Below are 19,423 nucleotides of genomic sequence, written 5' to 3' on the forward strand. Positions count from 1 at the left end.
TGTATATGTGTATCCCCGGTATATAGGTGGCTGTATATGTGTATCCCCGGTCTGTAGATGGCTGTATATGTGTATCCCCAGTCTATAGATGGCTGTATATGTGTATCCCGGTGTATAGATGGCTGTATATATGTATCCCCGGTATACGGCATTCCTGAGGGCTTCTTCATGCTGCGGGTCTGTGATGTCCGGTGACTCAGGGCTGACTGTCGGACGCAGCTCTATGGCGGGGGATGACTTGCGGCAGACGCTCTGTAAGCAGGAGATGCCATCACTGCCCCCCAGGTGAAGCGTCTGCAGCTCCGGCTCGATGTCGTCTGGCGGCGGTGGCGGCTTCTGCTGTTTTCTGGAGTATTAATGTCGCCATTACAGGCTGAGATCTGCCGCATCCTGACTGGTTGTGTCACCAGACGGAAGCCTGTAATACGGGGATATGTCTGCATGGAGCGTCTATGCACACTTAGCAGATCTGAGTTTGTCATTTGGTCTTTACATGAGTCTCTATCATCCCAACCTGGTGCCCAAAGGGACAAAGTCGCCTCTGCTACACCTGTCTACATTGGCTGGGACACACATGCCAATTTTCAGTTTCCCATTGTCGCCATGACAACCAACGTTTATATCTTATAATCTGCTTTCCAGTATAATATTCGCCATATAATACGCTGGTTTACCATCCAGTGACATTGGCTCCAGTACTGATGCAGCAGAGCTGTGTTTGTCGTCTGGCACGGCTCCCTGTTATCTATGAGTCGGCTCTGCTACATCTGTGCAGTAAGGGATCACTGTTATTAGATCTGTCACCCGCGTTGCCTTCCAGGGCGTTACGTCCGCCCTCCCCTGCTCCGGCCCAAGGTCATTAAGACGAGAAAATTGTCAAAAGTCATCAACTCCATCATTAGGAGAAGCGTGGCGTCCGATCATAGCGCAGACGGACCGGTCTCATCCTCCTCCCGTCTGTCTGATACCTGTCTGATACATTGTTACCGCGTCCTGCCTGTGAAGTTCGGTGCCACCAACCCCCCCGGGTGATCATAGAGTCGGAGTTTTCCCATAACATCATCTTGGGGGAGCTCTCTTCTTCCCCCCTCCTCATCCTCCTTTCTGCCTCTGCTCTCCACAACTAGCGTGAAATCGCGGTTTGCAGTGAATTAATTTCACGGGCGTTTGATAAATATATGCGTAGGATTGAAGCCCCGGCGCCCGTCCGGTCATAGACGGGAGATGAAGCTGTGGGGACGCACACGGCTTCCCGTTAACCCATCCGTCACCGTAAAAATAAGAAAGTGCTGATGTGAGATTATGGTCGATGATGGTGAACATGTAGGGGTGCACAGCGGGCTCGAAACACGTCGGGTCAAAAGTAACAGACTACTTACACACATATACAGGGAGGAAAGCAAAAAGAACAATGTGCACACACATATATGTATGTGTATACTGTATATGTATATCTGTGTGTGTGTAAATATCGCTATCTATATTTATATAATCTGTATATTAATAAAATGTAAGACCCTCTCAGCCTAGCTATTGTGGTGGTTGGAGCCTCAGGTGAGGGGCACCCCCCCCCCCCCCCCCCCCCCCCTTGCTGTCACATTCATGTAGGTTATGGCGGTAACTCCTCATCCTCAGGATGGCAGCATCTTGCAGACGTCTGTCTGGGATTTTTTTTTTTATTCCCGTCTGGGGGCAAATAAGCAGCCAGTGTGTGTGTGAGAGCCGACGTGCTGTCTGCAGCTGCTGCACAACCTCTTCACTGTCAGTCACTTAGCGGCAGCAGGTTACACCTGATAGGACTGGGGACACTGGGCGATTTTGCTCTCCATTTTGGCCGCTTTCTATTTGTTTTGGTGAATAAAGATTTTTTATTTTTTTTTTGCGTTGTGTTATCGGTAATCTAGTCTATTACTCCCTGTTATCAGCCTGGAGAGCTAAACGTATGCATCATATATACCCAACTAGTATCTATTACTCCCTGTTATCAGCCAGGAGAGCCATGTTTCCTATATTCAGCTGCTCTATGGTCTGAATTTGCAGATAACAGGGAGCAATAGATTGTATGCACTTCCCCTATAAGCTATTGCTCTCTGTTATCAGCCTGGGAGGCATGTAGTACAGTGTATTGCTCTCTGTTATCAGCCTGGGAGGCATGTAATACAGTTTATTGCTCTCTGTTATCAGCCATTGTGGCTGAGGAGAGGCCATAGCTGCCATGCTTTATGTTGGGATGACTGACAGACCAGGCAGAAAGCTCCTGCTCCCCCTTGTTCCTTATGTGACATATCTCCAGCTTGTCTTCCAATGTTCCAGCCCATTTATAAGCTGCAGGTAGAGTTCCCCTTTAAGTGCACTATATGGTGGCCCTCTCGGCTCCCTCCCCCGGTGGGCACAGATTTCCTTGTGAAGTCAGCCAGTCCTGGCAGGCGTCAGATGCTCGGCTTTGTGTCCTCTTGGATGCTGAGATCTGGTATCTGTTCTGCAAATCTAATTTTAACAGGAAAAGAACAGAATTTGGAACATCACGAGAGAGAGAAGAAAAAAAAAAAAAGCACTGGCAGGCCCAGATCTGAGCTCGGCACATATGTTCCCAAACCCCCGGCAGCTTGTGGCATTATGTCACCTGTAGTTAGCGCATCCTGCTAACCTGCTCCTCAATGGCCGCTGCCTGCGAGGAAACAGACACTCACCCTCCATGACCCCGCTCACATCGCCGGCCCCAGCAGCTAGAACTACAGAGACACAGGAGGCAAAAACCCTGCTCGCTCTCCCCCCCAAATGTCCTACATATGTCACCAGGGATCCTAGAAGGTTCCCTTCAGGGGGGTCCCTACCGCCCCTCGGGCCAAGAATCACATGGAATCCTCCATTTTTTTTATGCAGACTCTGTCCCTGTCCCCTCTATCATCTACAGCCATACATAAGTGGGCCAGCCTACAGTGTATTTCTGTCATTCTGCTCATGTACCAGGAAGCTCAGGATGAACATTCATAATTAGAGATGAGCGAACCGGGTTCGGGTTCGAGTCCATCTGAACCCGATCGTTCGGCATTTGATTAGCGGGGGCTGCTGAACTTGGATAAAGCTCTAAGGTTGTCTGGAAAACATGTATACAGCCAATGACTATATCCATGTTTTCCACATAGCCTTAGGGCTTTATCCAAGTTCAGCAGCCACCGCTAATCACATGCCGAACGTTCGGGTTTGGATCGACTCCAGCTGCTCCAGGTTCACTCATCTCTATTCATAATCCCTATATAATATCACAAGTGACTGACATCAGTCACCCCAGTACCAGCTGCTGGCCCTTTAAATCCACTGCCTTGTGCTTGTATACATGAACGTGTCTATGTGGTCACCTCATATCCTGCTGTGGTTTATTGACTGTATTTAAAAAGCTATAGATCCGAGTCCTGTTTATGGTCAGAAATGTGTCCACAAGGTTTTCATTTAAATGCTTTGGTTTTCACGTATGGTGCAAAATCTGCTGTGTACTTGTATTGTAGTAAAGACATGGACTGTGTTTTAGTTAGTAAAAATACAGATTGTAAGATCTGTGCAAAATATATCTATAATACTGCCCCCTATATACAGGAATATACATAGTATAATACTGCTCCTATATACATGAATATAACTACTATAATACTGCTCCTCTATACAGGAATATAACTACTATAATACTGCTCCTATATACAGGAATATCACTACTATAATACTGCTCCTATATACAGGAATATAACTACTATAATACTGCTCCTATATACAGGAATATAACTACTATAATACTGCTCCTATATACAAGAATATAACTACTATAATACTGCTCCTATATACAGGAATATAACTACTATAATACTGCCCCTTTATACAGGAATATAACTACTATAATACTGCCCCCTATATACAGGGATATAACTACTATAATACTGCTCCTATATACAGGGATATAACTACTATAATACTGCTCCTATATACAGGAATATACTACTATAATACTGCTCCTATATACAGGAATATACTACTATAATACTGCTCCTATATACATGAATATAACTACTACAATACTGCTCCTATATACAGGAATATACATAGTATAATACTGCTCCTATATACAGGAATATAACTACTATAATACTGCTCCTATATACATGAATATAACTACTATAATACTGCTCCCTATATACACGAATATAACTACTATAATACTGCTCCTATATACAGGAATATAACTACTATAATACTGCTCCTATATACAGGAATATAACTACTATAATACTGCTCCTATATACATGAATATAACTACTACAATACTGCTCCTATATACAGGAATATACATAGTATAATACTGCTCCTATATACATGAATATAACTACTATAATACTGCTCCCTATATACACGAATATAACTACTATAATACTGCTCCTATATACAGGAATATAACTACTATAATACTGCTCCTATATACAGGAATATAACTACTACAATACTGCTCCTATATACAGGAATATACATAGTATAATACTGCTCCTATATACAGGAATATAACTACTATAATACTGCTCCTATATACATGAATATAACTACTATAATACTGCTCCCTATATACACGAATATAACTACTATAATACTGCTCCTATATACAGGAATATAACTACTATAATACTGCTCCTATATACAGGAATATAACTACTATAATACTGCTCCTATATACAGGAATATAACTACTATAATACTGCTCCCTATATACAGGAATATAACTACTATAATACTGCCCCCTATATACAGGGATATACATAGTATAATACTGCTTCTATATACAGGAATATAACTACTATAATACTGCCCCCTATATACAGGGATATAACTACTATAATACTGCCCCCTATATACAGGGATATAACTACTATAATACTGCTCCTATATACAGGAATATAACTGCTATAATACTGCTCCTATATACAGGACTATAACTACTATAATACTGCTCCTATATACAGGAATATAACTACTATAATACTGCTCCTATGTACAAGAATATAACTACTATAATACTGCCCCCCTATATACAGGAATATAACTACTATAATACTGCCCCCTATATACAGGAATATACTACTATAATACTGCTCCTATATACAGGAATATAACTGGTATAAAACTGCTCCTATATAAAGGTGTGTGTGTGTGTGTGTGTGTATATAATATATATATATATATATATATATATATATATATATATATATATATATATATATATATTTATTTATAATGAGCTCTGTGATTGGTTATTTGGCCCCGGTGTCTGTGTATGACTGGAAGGCTTCACCGGATGAACAGAATTGGCAGAATTTTTTTCTATTGTGTGTAATTGCGGTAGAATTCTCTTGCGTTATTATGAGGGTTTTAGGTGCATTGATAAGTTTTATCTCTCCAGTGTTGATGTATTTCTTGGTGAGGAGACGTATCGGCCATATCACTGCTCGTGTCTTCTCAGTTGTACAATGTCCGTTAATGGAGATTTATTCTTTGATCATTGGTAATTTTTTTGCACTTGTGATCAATCATTTGGGGTAAAACTGCTTCCTGCTGTTGGGGCATGATGGGAGTTGTAGTTTAGCTAATTTAAAAAGTTTTAACCCACAGGGGGCTTCCTATTCCCTCACGGGGGTATTGATAATCTGGTGTGCGGGGTCTTTGTCCACTATTGGCCATATGATAGCGGTGGCTCACATTGCAGTCCACATGGGCCAGAATTGTGCCCAATCTTTAGTAGTGGACAAATGACCTACTCTGACTTTTAGAGTAATCCTGACCTAATGGGTCGCTCATTTCACATGGGGGGGGGGGGGGTTATTGATAGATAGATGTAAAAACAAAAATAAAATCAGAAACATAAAATTCTATCAATTATTTCTTTGTTTTATTAATTTTACTTCTCCCATCCCCATTGCCCCGCTCCGTGCCAGATGGACTTGTGTGATTTAGCTCAATGTCCCGTAAAAAAAAACAAAAACCCCTATCTGGTGATCAAAGTGCTTAAGTCCGGTCACACGTGAAGGTCAGGGGCGATGCGCCACTCTTTATAGAACAAATCACCCACCCGAAGACCCAAAGAAAGTATCTGCAGCTCCCTATTCTCTGACTCAATGGATGTGTGGTGGAGGAGGTCGCCCCTGTCACTGCTCCGTGGGGTATGGGGGCTTCTTAAACTTGGCTTGACCCTCCGAGGGTCCACACAGAGTTCCCAAGGGAAGAGTTAGCCAGCAGTCGCCACTAAAGGATTCCAATATATTTTTCCACCATCAAAGGGACATGTGGTGGCTCGTCCGGGATCAGCTCTGGATTCATAGGTGACATTTTTGAAGTAAATATTTTTGTTTCCATTATCTTATCTGGTGGTCCCCTTTTTTTTTTTGAAGTTTTGCCCATGAAAAGCTTTTCCTTCTTAAAGGGTCATCCCATAAAGATGAGGTCAGTCCTATGACTTGTTTTATAAGGGAATTTTTCTATCTTGTCTTTATGGTGTCTCCTGCCAATCTTGTAAAAGCCCCAGCTGTTAACGTCCGTGTCGCCTCCACATGCCGTGACTCCGAGGATGGGATCTGTGGGAAAGGTCTTTGTGAAGGTTATTAGTGAAGTTTAAAGGTCAATTGTCTTATAAACATCACAAAGGGGCCGAGAGGCCAAGACTTGTCCTCCAAATATCATTGGATTGGGAATCCTCAAAGGAAGCTTGACCCTCCCCCGTTTTTTATTGTCTGTCGGATGGGTTTGGACGCTCTTTTTAGATGGTGACTTTGTGGGGTCAGGAGTTCATGTTTGTTCCTCTGTCCCCATATTCCTATATTTGCTGACAACCGTAATCCCAAAACGTACATAGAGGACCCCCGCAAAGGCGGCCATATTGGTTGGTGTCCAGTTCTTCCTAAACAATATTACTGGGAATTGTTTGAAGCAAATATTCTATAATGTTTTATTATTTTACTACTTTAACTCGTCCTCCATTTTGCCTGGTTCTCCGTTCTGTAACTTCCATTACTTCTTATACAGAAGGATCGGTCATGTTTCCTGTATGTGGAGCGGCCGTGCACCAGGGGTCTCTGCTGTCTGGGAGAGACACGGGGACGGGGCATTTTGCTTTAAAAGGGTCCAAACTTTGTATATTTTAACATGTGACCCCTGAAGAATGGAGCGGCTATATCTATGGGGGGAGTGCTCAGTATGGCTGGTCAGCACCATCTGTCCATTTTAGTTCTTGCATATTGTATATACTACATATCTATATCCCCTCCCCATATCATATAGTCACCCCCTATAGCATGTATCTACCGGAATATTCTCCCCCTATACCATGTATCTACTGGAATAGTCACCCCCTATAGCATGTATCTACCGGAATAGTCACCCCCTATAGCATGTATCTACCGGAATAGTCACCCCCTATAGCATGTATCTACCGGAATAGTCACCCCCTATACCATGTATCTACCGGAATAGTCACCCCCTATACCATGTATCTACCGGAATAGTCACCCCCTATACCATGTATCTACCATATTATTACCCCATAGTTTGGTGGATTCCCTACTAGCTGGCAGACATACTAGGGACCCCCCTCCCCCATGTGGGTTTGATCCCGGCCTCCTGGTATTGGTGCCCACAGCCTCTGCTCCCCATTCAAGGTATCACATAGGATTAGAGAAACGTAGTCTTCCTCCCAGAACCAGCGCCCCCGTCCTGTGCACAGGTTGAGTGTGGTATTGCAGTGAACTGTGGAGGAGCTGATATGTAGTACCAGAGGCGGCCTGTGGACAGGGGTGGCGCTGTTCTATCTCCCAGCTTACAGCAGGCTTTTTTTTCCTTATTTTGTGTGATCTGCGGATCAGCTGATCGCCCCCCCCCCCCCCCCCCCCCCTTCCCCGGCCAGGATAGTGTAGCGGTCGTATTAATTTTGCATCCCGATGAATCCACTTTTACATGACTTTGTACAAACACGTCTGGCGCTCTTTGTTCCTTCGGCTTCGCTCTCTAATTGATGTCTGTAAAAGCCCAAAGGTTTATTCTTGCGGAAAGCATGATTCATTTATCGGTGTCTCCAGCCGCCGCCGCTGCCATCGCACATCTTACTGTAATACCAAACCAGTCATACAGGCCCGGAGTGATTCACCGGCAGCAGCCGCCTCCGGGACGGACGGTCAGCTCTGCAGCACAGACAGAAACAGTGCCACACCTGTCCACAGGTTGTCTGTGGTACTGCAGACGCACCACCGCACCAGCCGCACACAGATGATCAGGACGCCCCCATCAGACGCACCACCGCACCAGCCGCACACAGATGATCAGGACGCACCACCGCACCAGCCTCACACAGATGATCAGGACGCCCCCATCAGACGCACCACCGCACCAGCCTCACACAGCTGATCAGGACGCCCCCGTCAGACGCACCAGCCTCTCACAGATGATCAGGACGCCCCCATCAGACGCACCAGCCTCACACAGATGATCAGGACGCCCCCATCAGACGCACCACCGCACCAGCCGCACACAGATGATCAGGACGCCCCCATCAGACGCACCACCGCACCAGCCGCACACAGCTGATCAGGACGCCCCCGTCAGACGCACCAGCCTCTCACAGATGATCAGGACGCCCCCATCAGACGCACCAGCCTCACACAGATGATCAGGACGCCCCCATCAGACGCACCACCGCACCAGCCGCACACAGATGATCAGGACGCCCCCATCAGACGCACCACCGCACCAGCCGCACACAGATGATCAGGACGCCCCCATCAGACGCACCACCGCACCAGCCGCACACAGATGATCAGGACGCACCAGCCTCACACAGATGATCAGGACGCCCCCATCAGACGCACCACCGCACCAGCTGCACACAGATGATCAGGACACCCCTGTCAGACGCACCAGCCGCACACAGATGATCAGGACGCCCCCATCAGACGCACCGCACCAGCCGCACACAGATGATCAGGACGCCCCCGCCAGCCGCACACAGATGATCAGGACACCCCCATCAGACGCACCGCACCAGCCGCACACAGATGATCAGGACGCCCCCTTCAGACGCACCGCACCAGCCGCACACAGCTGATCAGGACGCCCCGCACACAGATGATCAGGACGCCCCCTCCCCGTTCAGACGCACCACACTTACCGCACACAGATGATCAGGATGCACCGCACCAGCCGCACACAGATGTTTAGGACGCCCCCGTCAGACGCACTGCACACAGATGATAAGGACCCCCCTCCCCCGTCAGACGCTAATGTTTTGCTCATTAATATAAATTATGAGCAACATTCTAATAGGCCACTGGCCCTATTACATAAGGGTGGTCGGGGGATATATCTAACAGGGCCAGTGTCCTATTACTGATATATTCCCTGACCACCCTTATCTAATAGGACCAGTGTCCTATTACTGATATATTCCCCGACCACCCTTATCTAATAGGGCCAGTGTCCTATAACTAATATATTCCCCGACCACCCTCATCTAATAGGGCCAGTGTCCTATTACTGATAAGGGTGGTCGGGACAAGTTGTTGGTCACTATTTGGCAGTTTTTCTGAGCTGGAAGAGTCCATTGTGTGAGGGGAGATCTGTGCTGGTCTCTTCCTGGATGCTGGATAACTGTATATGAGCAGCAGTGTAATATGAAGGTATCCTGTGTAATATAGAGGAGGAGGAGGAGAAGACATAAGTAGTGTAGCTGTAACCTCTGACCTCAGTGTGGTGTTTTCTCTCTGGGAGAAGATTGTGTGTTTTTCTTAAGTGTTCAATGGCTGCAGCTGTGTGTGTGTGCTATGGCTGCAGCAGGCTGTGTGTGTGTGTGTGTGTGTGCTATTGCGTGCCCCCACAATGCCCCTCTATATCACTATGGCTGACCTCTATATTACAGGGATCTGGCAGTGTTAGCAGTGTGTCTGTCTGTATGGTGAATATTTAGTTAGAAACATAGAGGATTGTCAGCAGGAAAAGACCACCTGCTCCATCTAGTCTAGTTGTGAGTAGTTCAGGACATGGAGGCTGGAGACTGGCTGCATCCACTGCACACACAGGAGAAGCTGCTTTATATACAGTATTCCTTATTCCCTCAGAAGTTGCCCCAGGATCATGTAGGACATTAGGGAGAAGCTGCTGAGCCAGTGTGATAGATAACTCCCCTGGTATATGACCGGCCATTTATGAAGGAGCAGGAGGCGGGAGTCTGAGTCGGTCCTGATAAAATTCAGGAGTTTGAGTCGGAGCTGTGGCTTACCGACTCCACAGCCCTGGCCCCCTCCCCGGTCAGACGCACCGCAGCAGCCGCACACAGATGATCAGAACACCCCCTCCCCCTCCCCGGTCAGACGCACCGCAGCAGCCGCACACAGATGATCAGAACACCCCCTCCCCCTCCCCGGTCAGACGCACCGCAGCAGCCGCACACAGATGATCAGAACACCCCCTCCCCGGTCAGACGCAGCGCAGCAGCCGCACACAGATGATCAGAACACCCCCTCCCCCTCCCCGGTCAGACGCACCGCAGCAGCCGCACACAGATGATCAGAACACCCCCTCCCCCTCCCTGGTCAGACGCACCGCAGCAGCCGCACACAGATGATCAGAACACCCCCTCCCCCTCCCCGGTCAGACGCACCGCAGCAGCCGCACACAGATGATCAGAACATCCCCCTCCCCGGTCAGACGCACCGCAGCAGCCGCACACAGATGATCAGAACACCCCCCTCCCCGGTCAGACGCACCGCAGCAGCCGCACACAGATGATCAGAACACCCCCTCCCCCTCGCCGGTCAGACGCACCGCAGCAGCCGCACACAGATGATCAGAACATCCCCCTCCCCGGTCAGACGCACCGCAGCAGCCGCACACAGATGATCAGAACACCCCCCTCCCCGGTCAGACGCACCGCAGCAGCCGCACACAGATGATCAGAACACCCCCTCCCCGGTCAGACGCACCGCAGCAGCCCCACACAGATGATCAGAACACCCCCTCCCCCTCCCCGGTCAGATGCACCGCAGCAGCCCCACACAGATGATCAGAACACCCCCCTCCCCGGTCAGACGCACCGCAGCAGCCGCACACAGGGCTTTTGCCTTTTGTAATGAAAATGATTTTTCGGAGCTGGAATCGCAATGCAGCATTGTCTGCAGAGCCCCGATGTGACGCTGTGCCGTAGAGCCGCCCAATGGTGGTGGTGGTGGTGATCCTACCACACCGGGTTACCGTATAGCAGCATAACGTGCCACTCTGGCCTCTGGGAAAGCTGGGTTCAAACACTGCTGCCATCTATGCAGTCTATGGCTACTAGGCTCTTATATAGGGTCATAGTGTACGGCTTCTAGGCTGTGCTATATAGGGTCATAGCGTACGGCTACTAGGCTGTGCTGTATAGGGTACTAGTGTACGGCTACCAGGCTGTGCTGTATAGGGTACTAGTGTATGGCTACTAGGCTCTTATATAGGGTACTAGTGTACGACTACCAGGCTGTGCTGTATAGGGTACTAGTGTATGGCTACTAGGCTCTTATATAGGGTACTAGTGTACGACTACCAGACTGTGCTATATAGGGTACTAGTGTATGGCTACCAGGCTGTGCTGTATAGGGTACTAGTGTATGGCTACCAGGCTGTGCTGTATAGGGTACTAGTGTACGGCTACCAGGCTGTGCTATATAGGGTACTAGTGTACGGCTACCAGGCTGTGCTATATAGAGTACTAGTGTATGGCTACTAGGCTGTGCTGTATAGGGTACTAGTGTATGACTACCAGGCTGTGCTGTATAGGGTACTAGTGTATGGCTACTAGGCTGTGCTGTAAATGGTACTAGGGTATGGCTACCATGCTGTGCTGTATAGGGTAATAGTGTACGACTACCAGGCTGTGCTGTATAGGGTCTTAGTGTACGACTACTAGGCTGTGCTGTATAGGGTCTTAGTGTACGACTACTAGGCTGTGCTGTATAGGGTCTTAGTGTACGACTACCAGGCTCTGCTATATAGGGTACTAGTGTACGACTACCAGGCTGTGCTATATAGGGTACTAGTGTATGGCTACCAGGCTGTGCTGTATAGGGTAATAGTGTATGGCTACCAGGCTGTGCTATATAGGGTACTAGTGTACGGCTACCAGACTGTGCTATATAGGGTCATAGTTAGGCCTGGAGATGGGGAATACAACATACACTCATCACCATAAAACACCACATATATGTGTATGTGTGTGTGTGTATATATATATAATATATATATATATATATATAATATATGCAAAAAAGGGGTCCGTGGAGCCTCAGTTACGAGTCTCAAAACACGGGAATAGTCAGATATCCCTCTCTCCAGAGAAGGAAGCCCATTGCCAAGGGGTGCCTCCTAGTGGGGAGAGCACCAAACCACCCTGATACGTAGTCCCTCAGGTCCTCACTCTGTTGTGAGCTTTAGGACCTAAATAGGGAAACACCAGGGTGGCCTCTGTGAGTCAAAGTCTAACTCTGTGGCGAGTATAACGACATAAGACAAGGGTTACCAAGGCTAGGCATCCATCCACAGACTGCAGTTTCGGGGTATTTGCCCCTCGTCAGTGTGGAGCAGGATTCTGGCTACTGGGGCAATGATAAATAGACCAACAAAACACAACAATCACTGAACTCAGGGAGAACAGTGAAAAATTCCAATGGAGTACTCATTTACGAGTCTCCATTGATTGTCCCATACTAAATTTAAATTTTGTATGGGACAATCAATGGAGACTCGTAAATGAGTACTCCATTGGAATTTTTCACTGTTCTCCCTGAGTTCAGTGATTGTTGTGTTTTGTTGGTATATATATATATATATATATATATATATATATATATATATATATATATATATATATATATATATATATATATATATATATATACAGCAGCCAGCCCTGACTCACCATTATAAACAGGGTGGATGTGATTATAATGGATTAAACAGACAGACAATAACACTCAGGTAGACACAATAACAGCCAGATAATTTTTAATGCCTGCAGTACCACATTTGACCACCACAACTGACATAAGAATTTAGTATAGACACCAATGAAACAGCGCCACCAACTTATTTAACAACCTAGTATTGCATTGTTGAGCACCTTCAGAACACTTTTCTATGCCAATGGCTACGACGAGTCTCCTTATTGTGTATTGTTACATTACCATACATGTGGGACTGTGGGAAAGCTGAGTGATCACCAGCTGGACTGCTTTATTGGTCAATATATATGGAGAAATGATAAGCTTGTCTAGGATTAGACAAACGTCTTTTTTTTAGAAACCGCGCCAAACTATTCTCAGTTTGTGTATGGTATTGCAGTTCAGTTCCATTCAAGTGAATAGAGTTGTAATTCCACACACCACCTGAGCACAAAGGTGGTGCTGTTTCTGGAATAAAGCCAACATGTTTGTCTTTTAAGGATGTTTATTGCAGATCTAATATATTGGTCCTGCACTAAGTCCGACCTTACAGATTGCATTAATTTTCACCTGTCCATCTTTCTGCTTAGACCTGATCCCTCCGCTGCTCACTTCTCTCCAGTGATGTCGGGGTTAAGCCTTCTCCATTTTTCGGGCCTCTGCTGTCTGCGCTTCGGAGAATCTTCCAGTGCTTTGAAATACGTGAACATTTTAGTGGAACACAGAGCCATCTGTTATACGCATCATCTCTCCAGAATCCCGAATTATAGCTGAGTCAAGAGCCAAAAATTCTGCCATCATCCGTTCACCTCGTCGGGGCCGCACCCCACCCGCCTCCCCCCGGACCAGTCTGGATAGGACCACCAAATTCTTCTCTCAAGGGTTCGGCACTGGCTCAAATATGTCAAATATAGGGATCACATGTATGACGCACGGGGGTCAGAGTTACCCCATTCAATCCATTTGCCATGCCTTATGTGAGGGGGGGGCCCCTGCGACCTGCCGTGCCTCATGTGAGGGGGGGGCCCCTGCGACCTGCCGTGCCTCATGTGAGGGGGGGGCCCCTGCGACCTGCCGTGCCTCATGTGAGGGGGGGGGTCCCCTGCGACCTGCCGTGCCTCATGTGAGGGGGGGGGGGGCCCTGCGACCTGCCGTGCCTCATGTGAGGGGGGGGGCCCCTGCGACCTGCCGTGCCTCATGTGAGGGGGGGGGGCCCCTGCGACCTGCCGTGCCTCATGTGAGGGGGGGCCCCTGCGACCTGCCGTGCCTCATGTGAGGGGCCCCTGTGACCTGCCGTGCCTCATGTGAGGGGGGGCCCCCTGCGACCTGCCGTGCCTCATGTGAGGGGGGCCCTGTGACCTGCCACACGTCATGAGGGTGCCCACATCTTTAGTTTTCCCTCCGCTCGCCGCCCCCTTTCCAGTACCGGGGAGTCCTCCCCTTAGTGCGTTTTGGTTGTGCCCCCCTCCCCTCGCCCTGTTTACTTGTGACTCATGCGGAGAGGAGATCATGAGATGTCTGGAATACTCCTAGGACTGCACCTCCTTCTATGTGTGTATACAGGTGGAGCAGCCTGCAGTGTACGGTGTCTATGTGCACACGTCCAGGACTCGTCATACATACACTCGTACTCCCCAGGATGAGATGGCTGTGAAGCTGTTCATCCTGAGCCTGCTGCTTCATGAATACAATGCTGGAATGACAGTAAAGACTGACACATGCTAAGCCAGGGCTGCGGAGGGGAGGGGTGATTCAGGGTGACATATTACCAATAGATGAGAGAGATGGGACGTTTTGGCCATATCTTCCTCCTCCCCAATCGGTATCACCCCCCCACGTGTGGCGGCGGGGCACGTTTCCTTCTGGCGCTGATTCCTGTTGTGACACGCCCGCTCTCGCCCGGATTCTTGCTCTTCCTCGCCTGTTTGTTTTCCTCTGTACAGTATTTTATGGGACGGTGTCTTCTTTCAGCGCCCAGTTCCTCCTGCGGTTTTGTTTTTACAAGGTTTATATTGTTCCTGAGGAGGAAGCGGCCGCTAATCTCTTCCAAGTCTGTGACATTACGAAGAACTTCAAGGAACCTCATGGGGAGGAGATAAGGCACTGTACACACACAGCAGGTTTTGATGTCTGGGCCTGGCCTGACTCTACACACAGCAAATGGAGACTACTCCAGCTCAGGCTTTGGGCCTAGTTATTTATGCCCTGGGGTCTCCTCAAGGGTGGGGACTACTCTAGCTGAGGCTTTAGGCCTACTTGTTGCTCCTTAAAGGAGGACTCTATTCAGGCCAATTCTTTGGGCCTAGTTGTTACTATCCTGCAGTCCTCTTAAAGGGCACCATTCCAGGGTCCATTCCAAGCCCTCTATATAGAAGTCAATGAGTCACCGTCCTCTACTTATACTATTCAGTTCCTGAGCTATATTATAATATCGCACCAATATGGCTGACATCATTACTCCCAGAGAGACACTTATACGTCATGTCTACATGATTCCCCCCCCCTAGATACAGCTTTAACAAATAGGTTCAGATCTAAAGGTGGGTTTGTGTTGGGAACAGTAGGGTTCATCCCTTTAAGGGGCTAAGCTTAAAGGGGAACTCCACAGAAATGTATCATCTTATTTATATGCATTTTTATGGTCCTGTATCAATACCTGAAATGAAAGGGAGCCTATAGAGTCTTCACTACCTAACAGGGGCTCACACATGCCCCCCCCCCCCAAGAGGCGGTAAAGTGGCAGGCATGGCGGTTATATGACTTGGTTGTTTCTCTGTTTATTGGGGGGGGGGGGGGGGGTCAGGGTTTGGGTATAGTATGGTCAGTTTATAGTAAACTAGCCGTCTAGAGCAGCAGATTCACTTCTACATGTCGGTGGGGCCTGAGGATGGGCCGCCTGCCCTCTTGCTATGGATGGGACTGCACGCCTCTCAGTATGATTCTCCCTAGCTCCTCCAGCAGGGAGTTGTGGGACTTGTAGTTCCCTATAGGCCATGCACAGTATCTTGTCCTGGGGTGGTGTATGAGAACCTGCACAGAATGCCCCCGGACGCCGCCACATATTCATTGCACGCTGCACAATTCTGCGGATCCCGGGCGCGACGTTTAATGCATTCCTCCCAATGTTCTTGGATACAAAAGAAGACGTATTAAAAATAACTGTTATTACTCAGCGCCTGAGAGACTGTGGAGCAGCCGCTCACCCACCTCCGAGCTGTGTTGTTCATCTCTGGGAATGCGTCAGTGTTTCGGAAAAGTTCCCCGCTGTCTGCCCCCCGCTCCGCTCTCATGGGCTATCTGCTGGCTTACCGCTCAGGAGTCTAGGAAAGCTGGGACAACTGGCGCACCATACCACACAGGTTCTGCTGGAAAAAGGCAACCTGTAGGTCAGTGTGAAGCTTCATAACCTCCCTGTGTATCAGCTGTCACCCAGCTTTCCCAGACTCCTGATCCTCACACTGGTCTCCATGGTCCCTACAGACTTTACATTCAGGACTCCGGAAAAGCTTCACGACCCAAAGTGGTAGGGTGCATCAATTGTCACACAGCTTTCCTAGAGTCCTGAATGGTAATTCTGCAGCCGCAGGGAATGTGGAGACCAGTATGATCATCAGGAGGCAGGGAAAGCTGGGTGACAGCTGATATCCCATTGAATGGTAATTCTGCATTGTAATACAGCAATATAGGGGCAGCAAACATGTAGGTCAATAGAATACACAGGAGTCTGGGAAAGCTGGGTGACAACTGATACCTGAATTATTTGTGGAGTCCTGGTAATTCTGCCATGTAAGGTAGAGATACAAGATGTATGGGCCGGAGTGATTCTCAGGAGTCTGGGAAAGCTGGGTAATAACTGTTACACCTCACCATGCGGTCTGAATGGTAATTGTGCCTTGTAATACAGGAGCAGGGGATTTATAAGCTAGTGTGATGCTCAGGAGTCCAGGAAAGCTGGGTGATGAGTGATACGGTCTCCGCCACAGCGGTGATCAGCCCTCCCCCACAGCCCTGTATGGTAAATCTGTCTAGTAATACAATAGCATGTAGAGGGAGTTGCTGATCAGGAGTCTGGGAAAGCTGAGTGATAACTGTAATGGTAACCAAGTAGGTACGGTACTGTGATCAGTCACATGGGACAGACTGGCATCAGCTACTGCACTGTTATAAGCTGAGGATTGTAGGGTCACTGGCCCTTTAAGAGCGAGTCATGTGGTGACTACCCGTGGTGTCTTAGTCAGTAGTGACTTGTTGTGACTGTTCCGGTATCCTGTGTCCTTCTGTTCCGTGCAGACAGTCCCCATTGTGGTAAGGTGATGGGGGGAGGATGATGGTGGTTGTGGTGGCCGCACATCCTTTGATGCTTCTGTGTATGATTAATTAGGAATTGCCTCATCCGTCTGGTCAGGAGCTGAAATCCGAGCGCTGCTGAGAACACTGGAGGCCTGTGTAGGGTGCGCCCCTTGTCAGGACTCTCATCAGACCCCGAGATGACTTGTCGCGGGAACCAGCGCCAGGATTATAGTAACTCTGCCATCCGCTTTTAGAGGGTTAGAATAAGATAGCGGCTTCCTTCCAAAAACAGCATTGCATCTGATCATGGGTTACTTCTGGTACTAAAGTGTGGGGCTGAGCTGCTGTACCACATACAACCTGTGGACAGGTGTGGCACTATTTTTGGATAATAATAGCTGCCATGTTATTGGGCGTCAGCGGCATATATGTTTGGACAGAACAGTATACGATGCTGCCACAATGTGTCCCACAAAGATCCCGCACTCACTAAGGAAAAATTACAGTGGGGAAACCCCAGACCAGGACTCCGCAGCCTGCCCCAGCCTGCCCAGACCAGGACTCCGCAGCCTGCCCCGACACTCCCGACCAGGACTCTGCAGCCTGCCCCAGCCTGCCCAGACCAGGACTCCGCAGCCTGCCCCGACACTCCCGAGCAGGACTCCGCAGCCTGCCCTGACACTCCAGAGCAGGACTCCGCAGCCTGCCCCGACACTCCCGACCAGGACTCCGCAGCCTGCCCTGACACTCCAGAGCAGGACTCCGCAGCCTGCCCCGACACTCCCGACCAGGACTCCGCAGCCTGCCCCAGCCTGCCCAGACCAGGACTCCGCAGCCTGCCCCGACACTCCAGAGCAGGACTCCGCAGCCTGCCCTGACACACCAGAGCAGGACTCCGCAGCCTGCCCTGACCAGGACTCCCCAGCCTGCCCTGACACTCCCGACCAGGACTCCACAGCCTGCCCCGACACTCCCGACCAGGACTCCCCCGCCTGCCCAGACCAGGACTCCGCAGCCTGCCCCGACACTCCCGACCAGGACTCCGCAGCCTGCCCTGACCAGGACTCCCCAGCCTGCCCTGACACTCCCGACCAGGACTCCACAGCCTGCCCCGACACTCCCGACCAGGACTCCCCCGCCTGCCCAGACCAGGACTCCGCAGCCTGCCCCGACACTCCCGACCAGGACTCCCCAGCCTGCCCCGACACTCCCGACCAGGACTCCACAGCCTGCCCCGACACTCCCGACCAGGACTCCCCCGCCTGCCCAGACCAGGACTCCGCAGCCTGCCCCGACACTCCCGACCAGGACTCCCCAGCCTGCCCCGACACTCCCGACCAGGACTCCCCAGCCTGCCCCGACACTCCCGACCAGGACTCCCCAGCCTGCCCCGACACTCCCGAGCAGGACTCCGCAGCCTGCCCTGACACTACAACTGTTAGCTCTCTGCATATTGGGGCTCCTAGCTTCAGCACAAGTAGAGGAGATCCAGGTTGGAGACTGCTGCTGTACAGCGCCGCAGAGTATGTTGGCGCCATATATAGTGGAGAGTGTATTTATATTCTTGCGCCATTCTGTGCTCTAAATAGAACGACAAGTGCACAGAATGCTGTCAGTATAGCATCGGGACCTGCAAAGCGCCAACATGGAGGCCAGATGTTGTCACAGCTGGTAGTAAGATGCTTTCTGTCACTACCACAATATGTGAATGTGGAGGAGAAGGCGAAGACAAAACTAATAAAACAAATTTGTAGAAAGGACAAATTCTTTTTTTTTTTATAACCTTAAAATAGACGTAATTCAAAAAAAAAAAAAAAAACCTTTTTATTTTTACACTTTTTTTTGCAGCGTTTTCCCTTTCTGCCTCTTTCATTTTTTTTCGGCGTGACACAAAGTGATAGCGAATCATTTCCATTTTAACTCCGTCTGACAAACAGATCCGGGGAGACCGAGCGCTCGCCGCATCCGTAAATGACGACCATCGCTCTATGTCTCCTGCGCAGCCTCAAATGGCCTTTGTTATCTGGCGTCTAGACGCGGCGCACACACATTCGGGAGGACGGGGGGAGTGTTTTTTCTACTTCAGTTATTCTTAAAGCCTAATAAAAAAAATAGAATTTCATATTTCCTAATAAAGCGAGGGCTCT

The 19,423-nt window shown here is 48.9% G+C and overlaps 1 protein-coding gene across 9 annotated transcripts in view; it reads left to right on the forward strand.

Annotated features, from left to right (window-relative positions):
* Window positions 1–19,423, forward strand: part of PMEPA1 (prostate transmembrane protein, androgen induced 1) — a 172,353-nt gene that overhangs the window by 136,614 nt on the left and 16,316 nt on the right. Inside the window, exon 1 of one of the 9 annotated variants that reach the window (XM_069951456.1) lies at window positions 17,275–17,291. The exons of the other annotated variants lie outside the window; for them this stretch is intronic. The gene's annotated coding sequence lies outside the window, so the exon portion shown is untranslated. Of the gene's footprint in view, window positions 1–17,274; window positions 17,292–19,423 lie in introns of those variants that run through there. 9 annotated transcript variants of the gene reach the window in all.

This window comes from Dendropsophus ebraccatus, chromosome 14 (genome assembly GCF_027789765.1).
Source record: "Dendropsophus ebraccatus isolate aDenEbr1 chromosome 14, aDenEbr1.pat, whole genome shotgun sequence".
In the NCBI taxonomy this organism is placed as follows: Eukaryota; Metazoa; Chordata; class Amphibia; order Anura; family Hylidae; genus Dendropsophus; species Dendropsophus ebraccatus.